We start from the raw sequence: 26085 nt of genomic DNA on the forward strand, positions 1-26085 counted from the left end.
TAGAATAGAGTGAGACAGGGTTGTAGCCTTTCGCCGATGTTATTCAAACTGTACATTCAGCAATCTGTGATGGAAACCACAGAAAAATTTGGAGTAAGAATTAAAGTCCAGGTAGGAGAAATAAAAACTTCGAGGTCTACCGATGACGTAAATCTCTCAGAGACAACAAAGATTTAGGAAAACCAGCTGAACGGAATGGACAGAGTCTTGAAAGGAGGATATAAGATGAACATCAACATAAAATATAGACTGTCAATGGCGAGAAAAGCATATCTGAAGAAGAGAAGTTTGTTAACATCGAATATAGGTGTAAGTGTAAGGAAGTCTTTTCTGAAAGCATTTGTATGGAGTGTAGCCATGTATGGAGAGAAACTTTTGAAATGTGGTGCTACAGAAAAATGCTGAAGATTCGATGGGTAAATCACGTAACTAATGAGGAAGTACTGAACAGAACTGGGGAGAAAAGAAATTCGTGGCACCACCTGTAATCTCCGATTCTTGAAATAATCGAACTCTCGCGTACAAAACAGCTTCAAAAGTTTGATTACTTACACATGAGTTTGTGTGTTACATATTTGACGCTAAGCATGTAAGCGAGAAAAAATTTTGAACCGGTTTGAAGCTATGCTTAACGTTTGTTAGGAATCGCTAAATCTTCTCATTATGAAACATAGATGATTATAGTCTACGTAACTTGCTCTCCATTTTAAGCACAAACTAGTTTCTCAGGCATCTCAATGATTATGACGTCATATCTCCTGAACTTTGCGTCGTACAATGATATACTAACTTTTGCAGGTACATTCAGTGAAATATGTAGACACTCTGTGCAATGTGTTTTATGAATAGGGAGAATAGTAAAGAAATAATATATTAAAACGTCTTGTCTTCTGCTGAAGTTTTGCCGCATGAACACCGAAAATGTGGTAAAGCACTCCCTCTTCAGGCCACAAATGGCCCATCGGGACCATCCGACCGCCGTATCATCCTCAGCTGAGGATGTGAATAGGAGGGGCGTGTGGTCAGCACACCGCTCTCTCGGTCGCTATGATGGTTTTCTTTGACCGGAGCTGCTACTATTCGGTCGAGTAGCTCCTCAATTGGCATCACGAGGCTGAGTGCACTCCGAAAATTGGCAACAGCTCATGGCGGCCCGGATGGTCACCCATCGAAGTGCCGGCCACGCCCGACAGCGCTTAACTTCGGTGATCGGTCGGGAACCGGTGTATCCACTGCGGCAAGGCCGTTGCCCCGAAAATGTAGTAAGCGATAGTTTTTTTTTTCATCATCTTGTGAGTAGTGTCAGTGAGAAAAATGTTTCGTAAAGGTTCAAAATTATGTGTAAGGTCTGTTGTCAGTGGCTTAGGGCTCTCTTTCGCAAATACTGGATGACTGAGCTCCGAGTATTTGCGCGCTATCGGTTACGCTACCTCAAGCCAAACACACAATTTCTAACTGTAATACTTGTCTTATTGTGTTAACATTTGACGTAAGAGTATTCCTCTTAATGAGTACATTAATACATCATTTAAAAATTTTTAAATTCCGTCAGTAATTACACGAAATATTGAAAACAATTTTTTTTGTCTCTGGAGACCGTTAGATAAGCAACCTGCAATCATTACTGGACCCCGGGTTCGGGTCGAGAGCAAAAACTGAAAATTCTTAGAAAAATATAAGACTCCATATGAGAAAGTGCAATTCAGATAAAGAGAAAAATGACAGACATCAAAAGCGTAATAAATTGCTTCATTGACACCGTGCGGTTGAAGCTCTACAAATATGAGCGTGTTTATAAAATAGACAAAAAGGTTATCAAAAATATTAATTAGTTCCTGAAAGTTTACATTTACTGACTAAAAGAAGCTGATGACAATTTACAACAAAGAACATCATAAGAAATCGTGTGGCGTTTGGAACACTAGTTACAAAATACAAATACACGGAAAACTGTTAAAATAAAAAGCAGGAAATGATCAGAAGAATGTAAAAAATAGCACAGTGAATTCAATAGCTCAAATGGCTCTGAGCACTATGGGATTAAACATCTGAGGTCATCAGTCCCCTAGAACTTAGAACTACTTAAACCTAACCAACCTAAGGACATCACACACATCCATGCCCGAGGCAGGATTCGAACCTGCGACCGTAGCGGTCACGCGGTTCCAGACTGAAGCGCCTAGAACCGCTCGGCCACACCGGCCAAGTGAATTCAGGAAGTGGTTTTTGCGTAGAAGCAGGAAAAAAACATTTGGTCAACAAATAAGTTTGAACTTGGTATATAGTGAGTTCACATTGTAATGGCTACATTGAAACTTTGTAAATGACAACGAAACGTCTTAAATAATTACTGAAAAGTGATCTAGGTCTGTCATAAGAAAAATATAGCCGAACGCAATTCCTATGCTACAACATGAGTGATGAGGGCCTTGTGTTAATTTTAAATGTCACTCACTATGAAATCAAATACCATTTCCAGAATGAGATTTTCACTCTGCAGCGGAGTGTGTGCTGATATGAAACTTCCATGCAAGTTAAAACTGTGTGCCGGACCGAGACTCGAACTCGTGCCTTTGCCTTTCGCGGGCAAGTGCTCTACCATCTCTCTCTCTCTCTCTCTCTCTCTCTCTCTCTCTCTCTCTCTCTCTCTCTCTCTCTCTCTCCTCCTTCTCTTTCCATTTTGTTCGGTATTGCTCGTTGCGTTTGGTCTGGGTAGACGTCACAAGACATCCGTTCAAATTGATCGTTGATTCCTTTACTCAGTTTTTTTTTATTTTTTATTTCGTTACAGAGGGCGAGCAGCCTTCTGACCGAACACGCTGAGCTACCGTGACGGCGTTCACAGAAGTTTGGAATGTAGGAGACGAGGTACTGGCAGAATTGAAGGTGTGGGGACGGGTCGTGAGTCGTGTTTGGGTAGCTCAGATGGTAGAGCACTTTCCCGCGAAAGGCACAGGTCCCGAATTCGAGTGCGGCACACAGTTTTAATCTGCCAGGAACTTTCATCAAATACCATGTTGTTAGAACGTTAACTTATACTCCCTCCCTTCCTTCCTTTAATAATGAAGGAGAAATCGAAGCAGCCTTAGTACATTCTCCTAAATAACCAAGTTATTTCCTCCATCCCATTTACTGCGTTAACTGATGCTGGGATATGAGAGTTCTGCCGTTGCTGCCTTTGTCCGAGTATCATATGTTACGAGGAGAAATTCTACGCAGTTACGTAAGGCGCTAAATTGAGAGAGATCGGCAGTAGACGGGCTCGTTGCACGTGCCTTCCTGTAACTATGCTGGGTACCCCATCTTTATGATCCATTAGTATCAATGGGCGCTGCTCAGGTGTTGTTTCACTGATCTAGCAACTTAGCTCAAGTTGTATGTCTGACAAACATGGCCACTGGTTTATTCATTTCGATCCTCTAAACGTCTGGTCTCCTCTCCTGTTAACCAAATGTAGTTAGATTATGTTTTTCACTTATGTGTTCTTTCTGAGCGACAAGCAGCCACAGTTTCTTGTATAGTTCTAACTTACGGAAGTAGAGTCTTTTTCATGTTACCGGAGGCAGTTTCTCGTGGTTTACCGGAGGCATCCCATCTTACGCCAACACTATTTCATAATGGCTCTGAGCACTATGGGACTTAACATCTGAGGTCATCAGTCCCCTAGAACTTAGAACTACTTAAACCTAAGTAACATAAGGACATCACACACATCCATGCCCAAGGCAGGATTCGAACCTCCAACACTATTTCATATCACCGCAAAAATTCTCATGTTAAAGATATGTGTACAGTGTATGTAACTAAGCTATTCTGCTACTGATTCCTCACTCCTTATTAGCTGATCCAGTACCAGGAGAACTCATTACCATCTTAAATAAGAACCCTTACGTCGGAAAGCAACGAAATCCACATGTAATTGAATGCCACACAAAGGACAATGGTATTTAGTGAATCGTCCTCGTAAACCACCAGAAACTGAATCTATTCTAACAACATCCGAAAGATTTAAGTGATTATGCGTGCAAATCCCTTTCCTCTCCTCCATATTTAGTTTTCCCGCGATTTAACTAAATCATTTCAAGCGAATTCTGGTATGGTTTCTTCAACAGGTCGCGAGTGATTCTTTCTCTCTATCTTAGTGCCGATTATTCTCTAATGACCTCGATTTCGACGGGGCGCTAAGCTCTTAACCTTCGTTGTTTACTCCTTTGTTCCCTCCTCACACAGTAGTACATTCAGATTCAGCAATCCTGCTCTTTCCTAGTCACAGATTCATACTCTTTTAACGTACGTAACCAGCTATATAAATCTGAGGGCAATAACGCCGCCCTATATTAACAGGCAGCCGTGGGGCAAGCTAGTGTCGAAATATTCCGGTCTGGACTAGGCAGACAGCCGCAACGCAGTTCAGTGGCCCATGAGCGAGCAACCAAACACCGCTTTCTTTTACGTAACCACGGTCATTGCCTGCGGGCTCACCGCCGTTCGGCCGAAAGCCGTTGGGCAGCTGAAATAGGCTCCTTTGTGACCAGCATCTCGATGTATCCGTGTAACTCGAACTACTTGGAGATATGTATAGCGCATAGGCTATTGTAGTTGAGGTGATGCTTCCACCAGTCACGTGATCAAATTATGTCAACAAGCAGAGAAGGAAACTTGTAACCTCCCCACAAAATATATTCCGTAACCTCCCAACACTAAAAACAATATAATAATTGCACAATTTTGGTAAACATTTTTGGAATACAGTGACCAATTAATTGTTATATTTAGATTAAAGTTCAGTCTTGATCACGTTATGTCTGTTTTAATGAGTAACCGGTTTCGGTTTTTTCTATAAAACCATCATCAGACCCATTGGCTCCCTTGGATTGGTAGGTGGAGCTCTCCTTGCTGCTGTGCAGTCAACTGATCTGCACAGCACAGCAGCAAGGAGAGCTCCACCTACCAACCCAAGGGAGCCAATGGGTCTGATGATGGTTTTATAGAAAAAACCGAAACCGGTTACTCATTAAAACAGACATAACGTGATCAAGACTGAACTTTAATCTAAATATAATATAATAATTATTTCTTTCTTTCAGTGTAACCTCCCAACAGAAAACTTCCGTAACCTACCAATAATAAAATGTGACTAATCTCTCAATAATAAAAATGCGACTCACTTATAACCTTCCAATAACTGACTGTGAATTTAAACCGGTAAAGTTTGGACGTCAGCAGTGCTGCGTCATGGCCCTGAAAATTCATTCTGAATAAATTGAAATATCTTACCTCAATTAGGTCGCCGGATAACGCATATATATCTGCTCCTATAAGAAATTATTCTGGCACAGCCCTGTGCAATGCTGGCCGATAGATTTGTCATGTATAAAAAGAACAACTGATTATTCTTTGCAATAATCGGGATGACGACGGATTGGAGAAATCAGTGAATTCTTTAAATTGAGATGAATGTCAAAAGTTACTTTTTATGAGAAAGATTATTATTAACAGATTTTTTTAAAACAATTACATGGGACTGGATATAACAATACTACATATGCGCGAGGCTGCTTTTACCTTATACTACGCTCAGGCTCCGCCATCGCTCCACCACGACCGGCCCAGCCAACTCCATACACACGACTGCTCGCTAGCAACTACTTACTGCTACTAACACACAGTTCCTACTGCATACAACACTGCTCTTTGGTCCGAGATTCTCTTAAACCTTACATATCGCAGGCAGCGCGTGAGCAATCCATCGAAATTACATCTGCTCGAGTGCGCTAGCAACAAATTTCTCAATCATGGACCTCTTACAAACTCACGGATTAATTTTTGCTGCAGAGGAACAAGCCATCGGAACTAACACCATGAAAGCCGGAATCGAAAAATTAACGGCACAACTCAAAAAAGCTGAAGAAACAGTTGACCATATCTTAAGCTGTTGCAAAAAGATCGCTCATACTGATTACAAATAGAGGCAAAATAGTGTGGCACGAATCACGAATGATCAGCTCCACCTTATGCCAAAATTACCATACAGCAGTGGTAAGGAATTTGACCACAAGCCAGAAAAAGCTGTCGAAAACGAACGTACCAAATTTCTGTGGGACTTCCGAATTCAGATAGATCAAATGCTACAACACAATACACCAGACTTCACAACTGTGGAGAAAAAGTACGTATAGTTGGCACGGCCACTCCATGTTATAAAAGAATCGGAGAGAAACAACCTGAAATACTTGTGTCAAAAGACCTCACTGAGTACTTGACAACAATAGGCATTCATAAAATACTCATGTGCCAACTACTAAATACCATATTACTGGGATCTGCATGAATTATCCGCCGATACATTACACAGTCCTAGATTAGATGCTTTGGAAGTGTCTGACTAGTGATAAAATGTGAAATTCAGGATAGTGACCTCGTTTATCGTATTTAATGTTGTAATAATATTAATTAGGGTTTTGTATACATCGAGATAAGGTTACTTCGAAAGTGACGAGACTGTACTGTGAAAAAGACTGGGACTTAGGACGGGCGCTGATAACCACGCTGTTGAGCACCCCACAAACCAAATATCATCATCATCATCATCATCATCATCGAGGATTGCTAAGGCACGCACGTACCAGTGTTGGTGATATAGCAACCATAGGTCTGGAAGTAGGTGTAGTTGTAGTTAGCCGGCAAACCTCTAGTTCTTCCGAGTCTGCCAGTAACACACCTTCTAATGTAAGATGGAAGTTATTCACTTGGAACTTGAGTTAATTCTCTTTATTTTATGTTATTTTTTAATTGATTCTTATTTTTCAAACGTTCTTTTTTATTTCTACATTAATATTACCAATGGTTCCTGTTAACATGATTTACTACTACATACATAATATAAAACATTGTTTGTCACCATGATTAACAAATTTGTACGACCAGTTCAGAGTTTCCAGATAACAGGTTTAAAATTAGTAGCAATAAATTGAATTAAATTGTCGCTTGGGACATGCCGCTGTGCGAGAGATTCGCAAACAGTCAAGCTAAGAAAGGGGCCATGCCGCAGCATACCCCGAACGGGTATTCAACGCAGACCTGGTGATCTACTTGTTTTCAGCTCTTTATGCAAGGGATGCCTATTACTATTTTACTCCATACGGACGTCTGTGCGACGGCAAACGACGCTATGTTTGTTCAACCCTCTTGTATGAATGATTTCTTGATCCCGAAATTTAGAACTTCAGCTTTACTTTTGCTGTCTTCTATTGCCACACCAAACTGGTCGACCAGTGAGTGACTCGACAGAAGCCTTCGATCCACTTGGCCATTTTATGTACGACCAGAATTGTCCCAGGTTCTCAACAAGATTTTTCAGTAAGCTATGACGGTGGAAGATTTTGTGCACTTCGCGCATCAATTTCTACTAGCTTTTGCCCGTCTCATTCGCGCGTTCTTTTCTGATCAGAGAGCGCAAAGGTCTCATTTTCTCAGTATGTTTCCAACTTCGTTATTAAGCCACGGTGGGTATTTTTGTCCTTAATCCATTTACTCAGCACATACTTTTCCATGGAGTGATCTACTATCAGTTTAAACCTCGCCTATGATTCCTATACCTCCATCACATTTGACCTAGGTATTGTTTCTGCTCTTTCTAGCAAAAATACTCTCCTAGTTTTCTTGGGCGATTTATTAACTTTAGTAACCATCATCGCTATGATCGATAATTCCTATCTCTATATTGACACTGTCGATAAGTTCACGTCTGTTTCTAGCTACAAGGTCTAAAATATTTCCATTGCATGCGGGCTGCCTAACTAGCTGTTCAAGACAGTGTTCGGAAAATATGTTCAAAAATACGTCAGGAATCTGTCTGCCAGTAACACCTGCAATGAATACATAGACGTTCCAGTCTACACTCGGTAAATTAAAGTCCTCTCTAACTAATACTGCATGATCAGAGTATTCTACGCTACCGAACATAGGCTTCCTTTGACCGATTCTACAACTGTTACGGCAGAATCGGGTGGCCGGTAAAAACATCAGATAATTTACTTCAGTTCACCTAAGCCTGCTACTAGCGTCCAAATAATTTCACAGTCAGACTGAATTAATGTCTATCATTGAATTATTACTGAGATACTAGTAATGTTGGAAAGAAGAACTACAAGACTATCATAAAGAGATAGAGAAGAGGCAACGGAGGGCGGCGCATTTCGTCGTGGGTTCGGTTAGTCGTCAACCATGCGTCTACGATCTGTACTCGTACATCCATTACGTATATTCAGGCATAGGTTAGACATTATACTTGAAAGTCGCTTGCCCGGTGTCGGCGGATAAATACGATATTGCAGTGCCTACGTTATTCTGAATAACGATGCATAGTTCCTTAAGACATGCATGCATATCCAAAGGAACTTTGCATCGTAATTCAGAGTAACACGGAGTCTGCAGCATCGTATTTTGTGACTTTGTTGAAAGTACATTCACAGCATTTAACACAAATAATTCAGAGAAACCACGGAAAGGTTCATTTTGGCTGAGGATATAAAAATTTTAATATCGCTCCTGATGAATACAAGTTCATCAGAGAAGCTTAATATCGACTTTAAAAGTTACACTTACTCTTACGTGTTCCATTTCTAATTCTTTTTCTCCTAAAAACAGCCCTGGACAGTGGGGGCATCATGTGGGGGCATCATTACTATCTCCACATGTAATGTGGTCTGTTCATATGAGCGCATCCACTGATCTCAAACTGTGAAAAGAATTTCAGCCAATTTCTGAGGTATTATTGCAGTACTTAAGCAGAACTGGTGCCAAGTCTCTTGGCGAGTAAGGTTGCGTAGCGGGTAGTTTTCTGCTAGCCTCGAACAGATTAGCTAAGACGAAGGATTACGCTTAGCATCAACGCCTGAATACAGATTAAGTTAACACACAGACTATACTTGCGCAAGGAGAACTGAAAAGTGACACATCAAAGTGCGTTGACTGAACTACGGAAGACATTGCAATCGTCACCGCAGTACTGCGTAACATGGGCCAGAACGATCATAGATTTGTGGTTCGCCAACAGTAATCAGAGAACTGTTAGATGCAATGGTTACAAGAGTTCATTCCCCACCGGAGTTCATCAGCTCCCCGCAATCCACCGTATGGTGTGCGTCAGAGGGTGCATTTGCTCTCTCTTGTTCCATCTGATGAAGCGCAGGTAGAATGACACGCTTCCGTATTATCTAATTTTACCATGACCATCATTATATGAAACGTATATTCAAGGAGGTTATGGGTTTTTTGAGTTGTTTCAGGAGAAACTGTCTCGGAATTTTTAGAGTAAAACGATGTCTATTCTGTAAGACATCTACCCTCAACCCCCCCCCCCCCCCCCCCCCACTCCCGCCAACCGTTCCCCACGGGGATTGTTGAGTGTCTAATTTACGTGACGGTCTTCGCTGTTGGTTGGGATGATTGAACAAACCGGTGACAATCATGCACTACTTTAAATTTTCACCTTCTGTTCCGATCACCCAAACAGATAAGAGCACGAAACTGATGAATGATATTCAGAGGTAGATTGGAGAAGAGTTGTACCAGATGGTTTCTTTGTCGATTAATTATAGTTTCACATCAGTCTTCCATCGAATCAGTGTGGCATCTACGTTTCCCACAACTGAATTGATGTTCCAACGCTCCGGATGGATAATGTCAAAAATTGAATGATTGTGACAGATCTCAGTTACGCAGGGTGGTTGTGTAGTAACCCAATATCAGTCTATTCCGACGTTCATAATAGAAACGTTTATACTGAGAATCAGTCGTCAATCTTTGAATTAAGCATAGACCATTTGAAGCTATTCATGCATTTCGGAAAAAAAGCCGATGATGAGACTTCCGTATACACCGTTGTATCGTCCGATGACACCATCCTGGGATTTTTCAAAATGTGTTACAAACCCGACAATTACATGCCCGTTTGTAAGCAAACGGAGGTCACTTCCCACTTTTTTTATGAGTTTCTGACTTGATAACATCAAAAAACGTTATTTCCTTAACAACTAAAAAAACTAAAGCTTTTTGGATGTTTATTTATATAGACCTGTTTCCATGTTTGAAGTAAATAATCTGCCCCAAAGTAAAAAAGAAAAGTACTTTATAAACTGCAACAGCAATGTTTCTTTGCAAATACCGACCGGTTCCAAGATCGGCAAACAGAAGCTGGTAAGTGTGTTTCTTAAGCTACAGCCACCACACCTGACAGGGCTTGCAGTTAAAACCACACCACGCTTCGCTTATGAATAAACTTTACGCAGACCTGTCAAACCATTGAATTTTTATAACACTAGGGTTAGATTTACTTTCGTTTGGTTGTTCTAAATGCCACCGCAAACTGAGTAAAAAAAAAGATGAAAATAAATGATATTTTTTAAAGTACACTTTGGTGGATAATTTTTATGGTCTTTTAAACTTCTTAGATGATTTTATATTACAGTTCAAATATAATCATTGATCATGACGTTAATTCTGCTATGGTATAATGGTGATGCCGTTGGTGCATGAAATTATGATATTAATAATGGATGTGTAATGATGAATGCGGCTATGAGGCTTATGGAACTGCATGCTGCGATTTAAGGGCACTGAGGGGAAGGAAGTGGGAGAAATAAAAAGAGATGGAGTGTTATGACTAGGACTGGAAACAAATCTCGCAACAGATTTAGTCGTTGGGTTCCGAGAGTTAGTTGAAGTTCTGGTGTGAGAGAATGAATAATACATAGAGTTATAAAACTACTGTAGGCTTCCGTAGCGTTATCACGAGTAATCGTAGGCTACAGTGTTTCCTTCATTTCGATTGCTTTGTTTGTGTATGCTATGAGTGTCTTCTAGATTCCCCTAAAAACTGGATCGGTGAAGCCTCTAGCAACTGAGTGAGAACATATAAAGGGTCACTTAACCTACGGAAAATTTTTGTTTTGCGTATTTATCCTCCCGTCTGTTACTTCAAAATAAACAATATTTATAGCAAATTGAAATTTTTAATTGAGGAGTTATCTGTAAATTGTTCATTTTTAACAGGAAACAGAGGGAATTTGTAGCAAAAATTAAAATAAAGAGAAGTTTATCATATAGCGCTAGAAAACGCAATTTCCTCAAAAACAAGTAAACTTAAAGAAAAACGTAAAACAAACACACATCAATGATCGATCGAGCACTTCTTCGAGCGTATATAAAAATGTTATTCCTATTGCTAAACGACTTTAGCACTTACCAATATTAACAGGAAACTCCTGCCGTTTATCATGATGAAGAACGTTATTTTGAGTATAAAACAACAATTATATAGATTTGCATCTTTATTACCAGGTAAACGACAACAATTATATAGATTTTTTATGTCTGAGCATGTGAACTGTTCTTGCATCAAAAGTAATTGCTTTAGTTACATAATATGGGAGAAGCTACGCGCTCAATTAATTTTTAATACTTATAAGATGCAATTTATATTTTAGGGATGTAAAATACACAATGGACAAACGCTGAACGACGTGTGGTTCTAATTATGTGCAAAACAAACAAACAAAAAACAAAAAGCAGTCCCAAGCTCTCTGTTTCTGTCTCGCACATTCATTTATGTTTCTTCCCCTACCAATTCTACCAATACTACCGGATACTCTACCATTCACCACGTCATTTATGTACTGTACCAAAACAACAGAACCTTAGTTTTGGTAGAGCGCAGCTCTAATAATGTAAGAATGTTCATGGAATGTAGGACATGAGTGTAGTGGCGCAGAATGGTACCTGAATTATTGATTACTGGGAAGGATACTGGGTGATGGGGATGTACGCATTACAGATCTTTGCACACCAACTATATTAAGCACTAGCGCACCACTCAGGATAATTTCCCGCCATACCGGCTGCAGCGGCGGCTTGGTGGCCAATGACAGCACGGCGAAGAAACACATAATGTTATTTATTTATTAAATTATCGGCCCTACACTAAATTATTATTACACTTTTTGTTTCTTTTGATAAGATATACGCGCAAATAGAAATGCCTACGCTAAGACCATTTTTAAATTTAAGCAATTAAACGTGTTTCTAAACGAATCGGTGGAGGGAAAAGTCTACAATTCTAGAATGAGATTTTCACTCTGCAGCGGAGTGTGTGCTGATATGAAACTTCCTGGCAGATTAAAACTGTGTGCCGGACCGAGACTCGAACTCGGGACCTTTGCCTTTCGCGGCCCGGTGCTCTACCAACTCAAGCACAACTCACGCTCCGTCCTCACAGCTTCACTTCTGCGAGCAGCTCGTCTCCTACCTTCCGAACTTTACAGAAGCTCTCCTGCGAACCACGCAGAACTAGTACTCCTGAAAGAAAGGATATTGCAGGAGAGCTTCTATAAAGTTTAGAAGGTAGGAGATGAGGTGCTGGCAGAAGTAAAGCTGCGAGGACGGGGCATGAGTCGTGCTTGGGTAGCTCAGTTGGTACAGCACTTACCCGCGAAAGGCAAAGGTCCCGAGTTCGAGTCTCGGTCCGGCACACAGTTTTAATCTGCCAGGAAGTCTACAATTCTGTAGACACGCTACGCTCAGGGTACCCTATATATGACTTTTTTCACATTTCTTACACCGATAATAGGAAATTTCTCTTATGAGATGAAACTTAAGTGACATAGAGGAGCTTTAAAAAGATAGTGAAACCGGTATATTCATGGCTGCATAATCCATGTCTTAGATGTGTTAAATAACACTCGTCTGAACACTTCTACACACAGACAACTTGAATTCCTGAGAAATAACCGGTTTAAGAGCGCCCCTCACTACGCTACCAGATCTGGAAGAAGCAAGTCTGGCGACTCAGTACCTCTGCGAATGTAGTTGACTTGTCGATCAACTGCACTGGATCTTGGAGACTGGCAAAAAAAGAGCAAGTTCAGTGGCAAACAAGTCACGCTGAAGTGGCTGCAGAGGATGCGAGCAGCAATGCCAGTCCAGTCCAAGACCGGCCGCCCAAGCCGGTGAGAAAGTTTGCAGTGACTTAACAGCTTCCGGGCAGCGGCTTGCGACAGCTTTTCGACGGAAGAGTAAGGCGAAGAAGGTCGGCGAAAGTGCGCCTTGGCCCGGGGCGGTCATACTTTCTTGCCACAACAGCGAAGGTCTCCGCCCGAATCTGCGCTTGCGTAATGCCGCGGGACCATCCCTGTTGATTACTCGGTGCTTACGGCCTTTTGGCGTTATCTTTATCTTCGTGACTGTAACCTTAATTGCGCCATTCGTAATGAACCAACCTATAAAAGCGCTCGTTCCCAGGTTTATTACCACGATCCTTCCGTCCATTGTCACGGGTCGTACTGCGATAACCACGTGCTAATAATTTATGTTTCTTGATTCCTTACATATGTATATCGTAATTCGTACCTTAGTAAAATTAAGTATATACCGCATTTTATAGTAAGAAGACACAAGCATCTGTTACTGTGACAATTTTTCCAGCAACGGTTTCCAAACAAAACATTATTTCCAGAGTCAATATGCTGTTACTAATGGAGTGAACGCTAGGTGAAATGGAAGGTGCCGCATATACCGCATTTTATAGTAAGAAGACACAAGCATCTGTTACTGTGGAAATTTTTCTAGCAACGGTTTCCAAACAAAGCATTATTTCCAGAGTCAATATGCTGTTACTAATGGAGTGAACGATAGGTGAAACGCAAGGTGCCGTAACAAAACCCTTAACTTGTAGTTCTTGCTTACCGAAATCACTCGCACCTGATTATTTTATTGTATTTTTAATTATTAAATAACTCATTTATCAGTAAACTGACATGAAACCATTTATTATTAAAACTGAAAGGTCATCATCAACAGCATTAAGCACTAATCAATTTAAATTTATTCCGCCTTCCATCTTTTTGTTGACGGGCCTACCTTCTTCCTTGTTTTTGCCTTCAATTCGGTGTCCTGGTTTCATGGAGCCTAGTTACACACTCTTTCTAATTGTTCCTGCAGTTAACTATTTATTTATTCAGACTACATATGTATAATCATTTTCTCGGATATTCATTTCTCTTCCTTTCGTGCCTTGTTGAGCCAGTTACTGTTCTTAGAAATCTCATCTCTGCACATCCTATCCTTTTTATTTCCGGTATAGTAACCTCCTAACAGACACTCCATACTACAGTGTTTGTACTGCTATTATATAGTTTCAGTAATATTTCTCTTCCGTTACTTTTAAAATGTGGCTTTGTTCGGAGAACGTTATTTGATGTATAAGTAATATCAACACATAGATAAAAGGTATCTGTTAACTTGCTTCGTTGTTAATGACTAGTTTGAGCACAACTAGCTCACATTCTTTTAATTCCATCAGCTTGTTTTAGATTGGGAGATACTTAAATTACTCGCATTTGCTACTTTCATGGACAGGTACAGCCTACGTTGTATATCATCTTCTGTTCCAGTTACAATTATCATCTTCTGTTCCAGTTACAATCACTTAGTCGTCTGCCAAGAGTATTGTGCCTAGAACAGCATTATTTAGTTTTAAATATTTTGCTAATCATTTTTACATTTTATTTATGACTTTGTCAACTACAACATTAAAGGGAGTAGATAAGGAGGTAAACGAAAGGGACTCCCCTGTCTAAGCCCTTGGTTTATTTTAGCCTGCGTCATTCTATTATATATGTATCGAACAGTCTTCCCACGAACATGTCACAAACTTTACAACCCGATGTTTCCCACACGATCGCACTGCACCATTAAGTGGACCGCGCCTGTCAGTATAGACTAATTGTTTTGCGTCCACGCATCTACACTTCAAGACCTGACCTGCTGCCTGGGGGAAAACAAGCATTAATGGCTTGCTCTTGCCACATGAACTTGCAGGTACTAACCAACCTAACTACATACAACTTGTAATGGCTACAATTATTAGTCTGCAGATGACGTAAATACTGATTTAATGTTGCTCACAGTCCTCAGTCACCAATAGAAATATCTGCACTTATACCTGTTACATATGTTACTCTTACTAAATTCTGCAGAAGACTCTTATCCTATTAGACTTGAAAGAATTTTGTTCTGCTTACCCAGTAAAATGCTTTTTATTGGTCAGTGAAAAGCAATATATGTAGATCTACAGAATTCTCGGAATTTTTCTGAAGCTGTGTTACAATAAAGACACTTTCTCTGCACGATCTGCCATTGTGTGCACCGTCTACATTTGTTTCAATTATTCTGCCACTTCTCTTCTCTAACTTGGTGGCGCAGAAGTAAGATTCTGGACTCATATTCAGGAGGACGGTGGTACACATTCCCGTTTGCCCATCCAGATTTACGTTTTCAGCGGTTTCCCTAAATCCCTTAAGACAAATGCTGCTACGGTTCCCTCGAAAAGGTCACGGCCCAGTCTTTCCTCTTTGTGCTACGGCTCTAATGACGTCTTCCTCGACGGGTCGTTAACCCAGACATACTTCCTTTCTTCTACGTACGGTCTTCTCAGGTATTTTATGTGCTATACGTAGGACGAAAAAACAAAATAATTTATTAAACTATGTGTCAGATGTAACTGTCTCAGTTTGTAAAATTGCAAATTAATAACTAGCAACAAACGATAATCACACATATTAAAGGAGTTACAAAATTCTGAATTAATTCACCAGGACAGAAATGAGACATGCTACGGCCTTTACCAGAGACGGATACAAATTGAAGTTACAATTGGGGAATAAAGCCCTTGCCTATATCGAGTATCTAACGAGACTTATTCATGGTTTCAGTTCCTTACAGCAACGCACGCAAGGACTTTGAGGTGACATCCTTCTCGGCAGTTCGTCTGATTGTGACTCATGGAGGGATGAACTATGTGAACCTCCGCCAGGGTTCCATCTCCACGCACACGCATCCTCTGTCCTAGCTACTGAGCCACTGTCTCCAGGAAGGGAAATGTCCAACTACCGCGTTACTTCAACACGTCGACTTCAGCTGCGAATTACACCTTCCCTTTTTGTGTGGAAATTTTGAAACTTACCCTTGTTATCTCTCGCATTGGCGTATCACTGGCTCGTATTAGACATCTGTATCTACATCATACTCCGCAAGCCACCTAATGGTGTGTGGTGGAGGGTACCTTCGGTACCACTATCTGATCCTTCCAACCCTCTTCCACTCGCGAATAGTGCGTGGGAAGAATGAATGTCGGTAAGCCTCTGTATTGGCTCTAATTTCTCGAATTTTCTCCTCGTGGTCAATACGCGAGATGTATGTGGGGGAAGTAATACGTTGTCTGACTCCTCGTGAAAAGTGCTATCCCGGAATTTCAGTGGTAAATTTCTCCATGATGCACAACGCCTATCTTGTAACGTTTGCCAGTGGAGTTTGTTTGGCATCTCCGTAACGCTCTCTCGCCAGCTAAACGATCCTGTGACGAAACGCTCCGCTCTTCGTTGGACCTTCTCTATCTCGTCTATCAGTCCTACCTGATAGGTATCCCAGATACATGAACAATACTCAAGAATCGGGCGAACAAGCGCCTTATAAGCCACTTCTTTCTAGATGAGTTACATTTCCTTAAGATTCTTCCTATGAATCTGAGTTTGGTGTCTGCTTTTTCTACTATCTGTTTTATATTGTCATTCCACTTAAGGTCGCTATGGATAGTTACGCCTAGATATTTTACGACAGACGCTGTCTTCATCTGTTTCTCATCAATAGTGTAGTTGTACAGCAGTGGATTTCTTTTCCTATGAATGTACAACATGTTGCATTTATTTACGTTCAGGGTCAACTGCCAGAGTCTGCACCATTCATCAGTTCTCTGCATGTCGTTCTGCAAATTCGTACTATCTTCTGGCATTGCTACTTTGGTATAAACAACTGCGTCATCTGCGAATAGCCTTAAAGAGCATCCATCGCTTTCTACTATATCATTTATGTATGTTGTGAATAGCAACGGTCCTATCACACTTCCCTGTGGTACTCCGGATATTCCTTTTACATCTATCGATTTAGTTCCGTTAAGAGCGACGTGTTGAGTTCTATCTGGAAGAAAGTCTTGAATCCCATTGCAGGTCTGCTCCGATACTCCATAAGCTCGTATTTTTTTCATTAAACGGCACTGCGGGACGGTGCCGAATGCCTTACTGAAATCAAGGAACACGGCATCAGCCTGAGCGTCATTGTCCACTGCACTGTGGATCTCATGGAGGAACAGAGCGAGCTGAGTTTCGCAGGATCTCTGTTTGCGGAATCCATGTTGATTTTTATAGAGGAGCTGTTCATTTTCCAAGAACTTCATAATTCTTGAGCATAAAATATGGTCCATAATTCTACAACAGATTGACGTTAACGATATAGATCTACAACTGTGTGGATCTGTCTTAAGGCTTTTCTTAAAAACGGGAATGACCTACGCTTTTTTCCAGTCGTTAGATACCTTTCGTTGCTCAAGCGATCTACGATAAATTACTGCTAGAAGGGGAACAAGTTCTTTCGCATAATCTTTGTGGAATCTTATAGGTATCTCATCTAGTCGTGAAGCCTTTCCACTACTAAGCGATTGTAGCTGCTTTTCAGTTCCGCAATCGGTTATCTCGATATCAGCCATTTCCACGTTCTCACGACTATTGAAAGGAGGGACAGTGTTACGATCTTCGCGGTGAAACAACTTCGGAAGACCGAATTCAGTATTTCGGTCTTCTCTCTGTTATCTTCCGTTTCGGTGCCGGTGTGGTCACTGAGAGAATGAATAGATGATTTTGACCCACTTAATGATTTTAAATACGACCAAAATCTCTTAGGGTTTTTACTCAGGTTGGTTGACAATGTCTTACTTTCGAAATCATTGAACGCTTCTCTCGTTGCTCCCCTTACGCTCATTTTCGCTTCGTTCAACTTTCATTTGTCAACTAGGTTTTTACTTCTCTTGAATCTGAGGTTAAGTGCTCTTTGTTTAAGTAGCGCTTTTCTAACAAGGATATGAAACCATAGTGGATCTATCCCATCCCTTAAAACCTTACTCGGAACATACTTGTCTAGGGCATATTGAACGATGCATTTGAATTTTGTTCTCCACATCTTCGTCCTCATCACCGAATATTTGATACTGACTGCTGAGATATTCTGAAATTGGTGTCCTGTCACCCTTGCTGAGCAAATATATCTTCCTACCTTTCTTAATATTCCTTGTAGGACCCGTCGTCAAAGATGTTGTCACAGCCTTACGATCACTGATACCTTCCTCTACGTTAACTGATTCAATAAGTTCAGGTCTGTTTGTTGCCAGGAGGTCTAAGACGTTACCCTCACGAGTTGGTTCTCTAACAATCTGCTCAAGGTAATTTACGGACAAGACATCCAGAACAATACCACACGATTCCCTGTCTCTGGCACCAGTTTTGATGGCATAACACACCCAAAGACGAGAAGGAAATAGGCTTTGGGGCAATTTAAGACACTGTTAAGACACAATATCGTGTTGAAAAGATTCAGTTTACCAAATTCAAATACAATCTAGACGTTTATTAGAAAGGTAAGGAGAAGAGAAACAGCGGATGCAAAATACTTGTAAGAATCATGGGAAACGGGGAAACGTTTGTCGATACCTGCACGGATAGCTACCCGCGTTAGCGGGACGTTTCTGTGATTCGGGCGCGCCAGCCACAGATCGAATACGGATTAACGTCCAGGGCGATGTGTAGACCAGCAAGGATGTGGTTTTTAGGCAGTTTCGCACAAACGACTAGGTGAATAGCAGGCTGATACCCACGCTCCTCTTCATTTAGACGGTTCGAATAGGATAACACTAGCCGCAGTTGAGGTACACGCATTCTGTCCCTCGGGCAATAAGGGGGGGGGGGGGGGGGGGGGGTTGGAAGTGTGGAGACATATTTTCATTCAGCCATTCTCTACCACTAACACTGACAAATTCAGATTAACATGCCGACCCCGGAATGTATGAGATTAAGACCAGGAAAAAGAAGAAGAAGACGACAGAAAATTTTCTCAACGTAAATGTATAGCGACGGTGAAGCCCGGAACAGTACAGTAAATAATGATTTCTTGATATACCTTGTTAGTTTCAGCACAGACTGCGAGTGTAGCGGAAGTGCGCACGACGTGACTGCTTATGGAGTGCCTGCATTCGCATTATTGTATCCATGGATAAAACTTGTAGTTAGACTTTGGGAGAACAAGATGTGGTGGGGTTTTGTGCCAGTTGATGACCGGAATTCCGTAGGAGATATGGATACAATAACACATTAAATAATCTTATGAGCAGAACGAACAACAACATGCTGCTTATTGGCAGTCTAATACCACTGATTTTATAGAGTTCTGCGAAATTAGTGTATTTACAGTTAAAAGTGGCCACAGACTTACGCGCTTGTTGGGTTCACTAGTAAAAGATCGACGCAGTGACGCATGTCTATTGTGTGGCTACTCTATCTTCTTTTTTCAAAGGGCGTCAATTTCTTTTCTCATGATAGATGTATTCCACATTCCTTGATCAGTCATCCCCACATAATTCTCTTGCAACCTGCAATATGTTGCAAAGAATAAGTTTGCGAAAAAGATAAAAGGGAACTTTGCAAAATAAGTTGTCCGGTTTGCGAGACAGCAGCCCACATCTGCACAGCACCAATACGTTTCTAACCAAAGGTCTAAATAAAACAGTTATATAATAAAAAACAAGCCTGAAAATTATCACTTACGAATATATATAGGTCGAAAGGCTTGTATGCTGAAATTCAGGAACAATCAGGAAAAAAAATATGTCATGCAATAACTCAGCCGAGTATGCGCACGCTTCGCTGCAACGTGGTAGAAACGTAATTTAATAGTTAAGCTCGGTCTCGATAGAGATCGGACGTATGCGCCGCCAGCAGGCTAGGGGTCCACTTTCGGTGCATAAATCTGAATTTGGGCATTTTTCGCTATTAAATCCGATCCATTAATTTGATCTTACAACTAACCGTATTTTAATACGGAGTATGTGTCGCCGTCTTGTAGGGTCATGGTATCTTTTGACTGCAGACCGATTGGTATGATTTCCACCGACGAAAACCGCTTACGTGTCGCTATTCGCCAGTAGAATAACAGATGCAGTGTCTGTGTGCCTTCTCACGCACAACATTCTCATCAATCATAAACAAACGAGTTATGTATTACGCGGTTAAGGCATCATACGCAGCTGACGGTAACTTGACCGTCAGGAGTGCACTTTCTCTTGCTGATGTCTTTCATGTTTTCCAGTAGAGCACTACTTCAACGCAGCGCCCACATTGTAAAAGAGCCACAATAATTAGTAAAATATATCTGGTTTACTACTGGTCCCTATGGATAATGCAGATTGTTGTGATTGTGGCATTACCAACATTTAGATTTTGATGACCAGGTAAGGCTCGAGACCAGCAATCTCACTGAAGAATGTAACGAGAGAGGCACAAGCTACACTATGAAACCAGATAATTCGCAGGTTATACCTCAGCTCAGTGTTCTGGTCATTATTTTGCACTATGTCTCAAAATAAAGTCGGATAATTGCTGGTATGATTCCTTCAGAAAACTGTGGTTATTTGTTTCTCGACCCTTTCCAGAATAGCCACCATCTCTAGGGTAAAATGCCAAAATTTTTGGGTATACATACACTCCTGGAAATTGAAATAAGAACACCGTGAATTCATTTTGCAGAAACATAATTTTTTTGTACTCATCTGCGCTCCGTCATACACTACTGGAAATTGAAATAAGAACACCGTGAATTCATTGTCCCAGGAAGGGGAAACTTTATTGACACATTCCTGGGGTCAGATACATCACATGATCACACTGACAGAACCACAGGCACATAGACACAGGCAACAGAGCATGCACAATGTCGGCACTAGTACAGTGTATATCCACCTTTCGCAGCAATGCAAGCTGCTTTCTCCCATTGAGACGATCGTAGAGATGCTGGATGTAGTCCTGTGGAACGGCTTGCCATGCCATTTCCACCTGGCGCCTCAGTTGGACCAGCGTTCGTGCTGGACGTGCAGACCGCGTGAGACGACGCTTCATCCAGTCCCAAACATGCTCGATGGGGGACAGATCCGGAGATCTTGCTGGCCAGGGTAGTTGACTTACACCTTCTAGAGCACGTTGGGTGGCACGGGATACATGCGGACGTGCATTGTCCTGTTGGAGCAGCAAGTTCCCTTGCCGGTCTAGGAATGGTAGAACGATGGGTTCGATGATGGTTTGGATGTACCGTGCACTATTCAGTGTCCCCTCGACGATCACTAGTGGTGTACGGCCAGTGTAGGAGATCGCTCCCCACACCATGATGCCGGGTGTTGGCCCTGTGTGCCTCGGTCGTATGCAGTCCTGATTGTGGCGCTCACCTGCACGGTGCCAAACACGCATACGACCATCATTGGCACCAAGGCAGAAGCGACTCTCATCGCTGAAGACGACACGTCTCCATTCGTCCCTCCATTCACGCCTGTCGCGACACCACTGGAGGCGGGCTGCACGATGTTGGGGCGTGAGCGGACGACGGCCTAACGGTGTGCGGGACCGTAGCCCAGCTTCATGGAGACGGTTGCGAATGGTCCTCGCCGATACCCCAGGAGCAACAGTGTCCCTAATTTGCTGGGAAGTGGCGGTGCGGTCCCCTACGGCACTGCGTAGGATCCTTCGGTCTTGGCGTGCATCCGTGCGTCGCTGCGGTCCGGTCCCAGGTCGACGGGCACGTGCACCTTCCGCCGACCACTGGCGACAACATCGATGTACTGTGGAGACCTCACGCCCCACGTGTTGAGCAATTTGGTGGTACGTCCACCCGGCCTCCCGCATGCCCACTATACGCCCTCGCTCAAAGTCCGTCAACTGCACATACGGTTCACGTCCACGCTGTCGCGGCATGCTACCAGTGTTAAAGACTGCGATGGAGCTCCGTATGCCACGGCAAACTGGCTGACACTGACGGCGGCGGTGCACAAATGCTGCGCAGCTAGCGCCATTCGACGGCCAACACCGCGGTTCCTGGTGTGTCCGCTGTGCCGTGCGTGTGATCAGTGTCCGCAGCAAGTATGGTGGGTCTGACACACCGGTGTCAATGTGTTCTTTTTTCCATTTCCAGGAGTTTATTTATGAAAATATGAACTGGAAGAAGCATATTACTGAGCTGCTCAAACAATTAACTTCAGCTATGAGGGGCGATCAAAAAGTTTCCGTTTGGGGGCGTTGCTACATCGTATGTGCAACGCAGCTTGACTCCGATGCAGGTATATGAGCACCGACATGAAGGTAAGGGATTAGTGTGGCATTCGTGTCTTTCCGAAGTTCGTGCAGTAATGGGAGGATCGTGAACTAAGGTGACGTCATCAGCAGATGCTTCGAAACAGGACCAACGTGTGTTATTCTTTTCCCGACTGCCGAAGGACAAACACTAGTAGACATCCACCGGAGCCGGACAGAGTGGCCGAGCGGTTCTAGGTGCTACAGTCTGGAACCGCGAGACCGCTTCGGTCGCAGGTTTGAATCCTGCCTCGGGCATGGATGTGTGTGATGTCCTTAGGTTAGTTAGGTTTAAGTGGTTCCAAGTTATAGGGGCCTGATGACCTCAGAAGTTAAGTTCCATAATATTCAGAGCTATCCACCGGAGAATGTAGAATATGTACAGGACAGCGTGTCTGTCGAAAACAATCGCTGTGGAATGATGCTCCAAGTTCCGTACTGGTCGCGCTTCCACACAAGACGTCAGCCGACCTGGGAGACCAGGCTCATCCATTGAGCCAACCCAAGTGGGAGACATTCGAACACTCGCCCAGTAGTCCTGATCTCCCCCATGTGATTATCATGCCTTCTGCAAGTGCCGACAATACCTGTCGGACAAGGATGTGCAGCAGGTAGTTACGGATATCCACAGCAGGACACTGTGTTTTACCAAACGGGTATCTTCAACCTAATGCGTTGGCGGGATGATACTTGAATGCTTGCCATGATTTTGTCTGATTCGCATACCGATTTGGACTACAAGGCCTTCGAAAGGAAACTTTTTAATCGCTCTTTAAGGTGCTTTTCGTCTAATTGGTAGTCTTGGTAACAAACGAAACAGCCTCCCAGTAATTTTTGCATAAAATTGTTCAAATGGCTCTGAGCACTAGGGGACTTAACATCTGAGGTCATCAGTCCCGTAGAACTTAGAACTACTTAAACCTAACTAACCTAAGGACATCATACACGTCCATGCCCGATGCAGGATTCGAACCTGCGACCGTAGCAGCCGCGTGGTTCCGGACTGAAGCGCCTAGAACCGCTCGGTCACAAATGCCGGCGACAATTTTTTCATACTTCCACTTAGTAGAATCTAATGGAATAATTTTCTGACGTAAATCATCAATCCATTTTCAGATAGCCTACAATAAAACAACATTGTGTGGCTGCTATTGACAGCTTTATGTGACTAAATTTTTTCAATATTAGTATAATCCTACTTTTTATTTTAGTTCATAAATTTTTATATTTCATACGCTTTTACAAAAACCCATGTTGTGAGATCCGTACTCGATATCTCAGTAGAGACATGCTAAATTAATTTAGTAAAGCCATCTGAAGACGGACGTCAGTGAGAGAAAGTGCTGGTTACAGCAGTGAAACAATAGAGCGACTGACCGGCAGATAAAAGTTATTGCGTTCCAATACTGTCTGAGCAGAGAGTCTCGGCTCTCACCACAAGACCGTGCAGGGTAAAGGAAGAAAGCGTGTCCAAAGCACAAAGTCTTCTGTTTCCGTCGGCTTTCTAGCCTGCCTGTCGTCTACAAAGGAGGCGTGAAATTAAAGATCAAGGTGAAACACACTATGGCAGTGAAAGGCTGTGATTTTACACTAAAAAAACTATTTTCAATGTAATTTCCGTATAGATCAGTACAGTCTGACCATCACTTTTTCCAGTGAGTAGAAAAAATCCCTGAAGGGACAACGTAGAAGTTCTCTGCGAAATATTCATCTGCGGCTGGCATGACCTACCCAGCTGACACGAAAGGTTTCCCCAACCCCAAATTTAATTACAAATGGAAACAGACGGAAGACAGAGCTTGTCAGATATGGTGAACAGACTGGATGGTCTGACAATACTTACTGCAGATGGCTCGGTTTTCCAATTCTTCAAATACCTTTTTGGGCTGATGCATTGTCCTGATGAATATATTTCTTTAATCTAGTTGATTCAAAAGAGATAGGTTAGATGCGCCGGTTGTTGCTTAATTCTCCTCAAAGCAGCCAACAAGCAGAATCCTTTCTGCATCTGAAAAAACAATTTCCACGACCTTCCTGCCAGTTATCATCACCTTAGGCCTTTATGACACAGGACAACTGCTTTCCACTCGCTTCTTACATTGCTGTTTGGCTTCTGGAAACAAGGATTGGATCCATGTATGCCGGCCGTTGTGGCCGAGCGGTTCTAGGCGCTTCAGTCGGGAACTGCGCTGCTGCTACGGTCGCAGGTTCGAATCCTGCCTCGGGCATGGATGTGTGTGATGTCCTTAGGTTAGTTAGGTTTAAGTAGTTCTAAGTCTAGGGGACCGATGACCTCAGATGTCAAGTCCCATAGTGCTTAGAGCCATTTCAACCATTTTTTGATCCATGTATTACCCGCAATAACAAATCCAGATGTTAATTAGATATCAATTTTTGCATTTTCCATCGCCCATTATTCGACAAACGCAACACAGAACGCGTCGCTGGCAGAACGAAGAAAAGCTGAAGACCACTGTTGACTAGAAGTTGACCAACTGACGAACTTGGTTAGAGGCCTGCCATGTTCGAGAAGCGATCATTATAACTCCTCAGTGAAAGTAATAATCCGGTGTGACACTAAACTTCCTGACAGATTAAAACTGTGTGCCGGACCGGGACTTGAATCCGGAGTCCTGCTTTTCATGGGCAATTTTTTTACCACATGATCATCCAACCATGACTCATGACTCGCCTTCATAGGTTTACTACGGCCTGTTTCTCTCTCCTGCGTTCCAGGCTTCACAGCATACGGGACTAGCAATCCTAGGAGATTTTTGAATAGGGGTCGACAGTAGGTTCTCGAACTTACACCACATATAGCTCGAACAGCCCGTTTTTGAGCCAAAAATACCCTTTTTGAATCAGAAGAATTACCCCAAAAAATAATACCATACGACATAAGCGTATGAAAATATGCGAAGTAGACTACTTTTCGTGTTGAAGTGTCATTTATTTCAGATACTGTTCTAATGGTAAATAAAGCAGCATTTAGCTTCTGAACAAGATCCTGGACATGGGCTTTCCACAACAGCTTACCATCTATCCGAACGCCTAGGAACTTGAACTGTTCCGTCTCGCTTATCATATGCCTATTCTGTCTGATCAAAATATCGGTTCTTGTTGAATTGTGAGTTAGAAACTGTAAAAACTGAGTCTTATTGTGATTTAGCGTCAAATTATTTTCCACAAGCCACGAACTTATTTCATGAACTACATTATTTGTTACTGTTTCAATATTACACACAAGATCCTTCACTATCAAGCTGGTGTCATCAGCAAACAGAAATATTTTTGAATCACCTGTAATACTAGAAGGCATATCATTTATATAAATAAGAAACAGCAGTGGCCCCAGCACCAACCCTTGGGGAATGCCCCACTTACCAGTGCCCCATTGGGACTGAACATCACTACCACTCTCAATATTGCGGAGAATTACCCTCTGCTTTCTGTTCTTAAAGTAAGAGGCGAACCAATTGTAAGCTACTCCCCTTACTCCATTATGGTCCAACTTCTGCAGTAATATTTTGTGGTCAACACAGTCAAAAGCCTTCGTTAAATCAAAGAAAACACCTAGCGTTCGCAACCTTTTATTTAATCCGTCCAAAACCTCACAGAGAAAAGAGAATATAGCATTTTCAGTTGTTAAACCATTTCTAAAACCAAACTGAACATTTGACAGCAAATTATGCGAATTTAAATGCTCCAGTAACCTTGTATATACAACCTTCTCGATAACTTTAGCAAACACCGATGGCATAGAAATAGGTCTAAAATTGTCAACATTATCAATGTCTCCATTTCTATAAAGTGG

The 26085-nt window shown here is 42.1% G+C and overlaps 1 protein-coding gene and 1 pseudogene across 1 annotated transcript in view; one reads left to right on the forward strand and one right to left on the reverse strand.

Moving 5' to 3' along the window:
- Positions 1–26085, forward strand: part of LOC124556231 (O-acyltransferase like protein-like) — a 263370-nt gene that overhangs the window by 71421 nt on the left and 165864 nt on the right. The window lies entirely within an intron of this gene.
- On the reverse strand, positions 1134–1251 carry LOC124557089 (annotated as a pseudogene).

The sequence above is a fragment of the Schistocerca americana genome, chromosome X (genome assembly GCF_021461395.2).
Source record: "Schistocerca americana isolate TAMUIC-IGC-003095 chromosome X, iqSchAmer2.1, whole genome shotgun sequence".
NCBI lineage: Eukaryota > Metazoa > Arthropoda > Insecta > Orthoptera > Acrididae > Schistocerca > Schistocerca americana.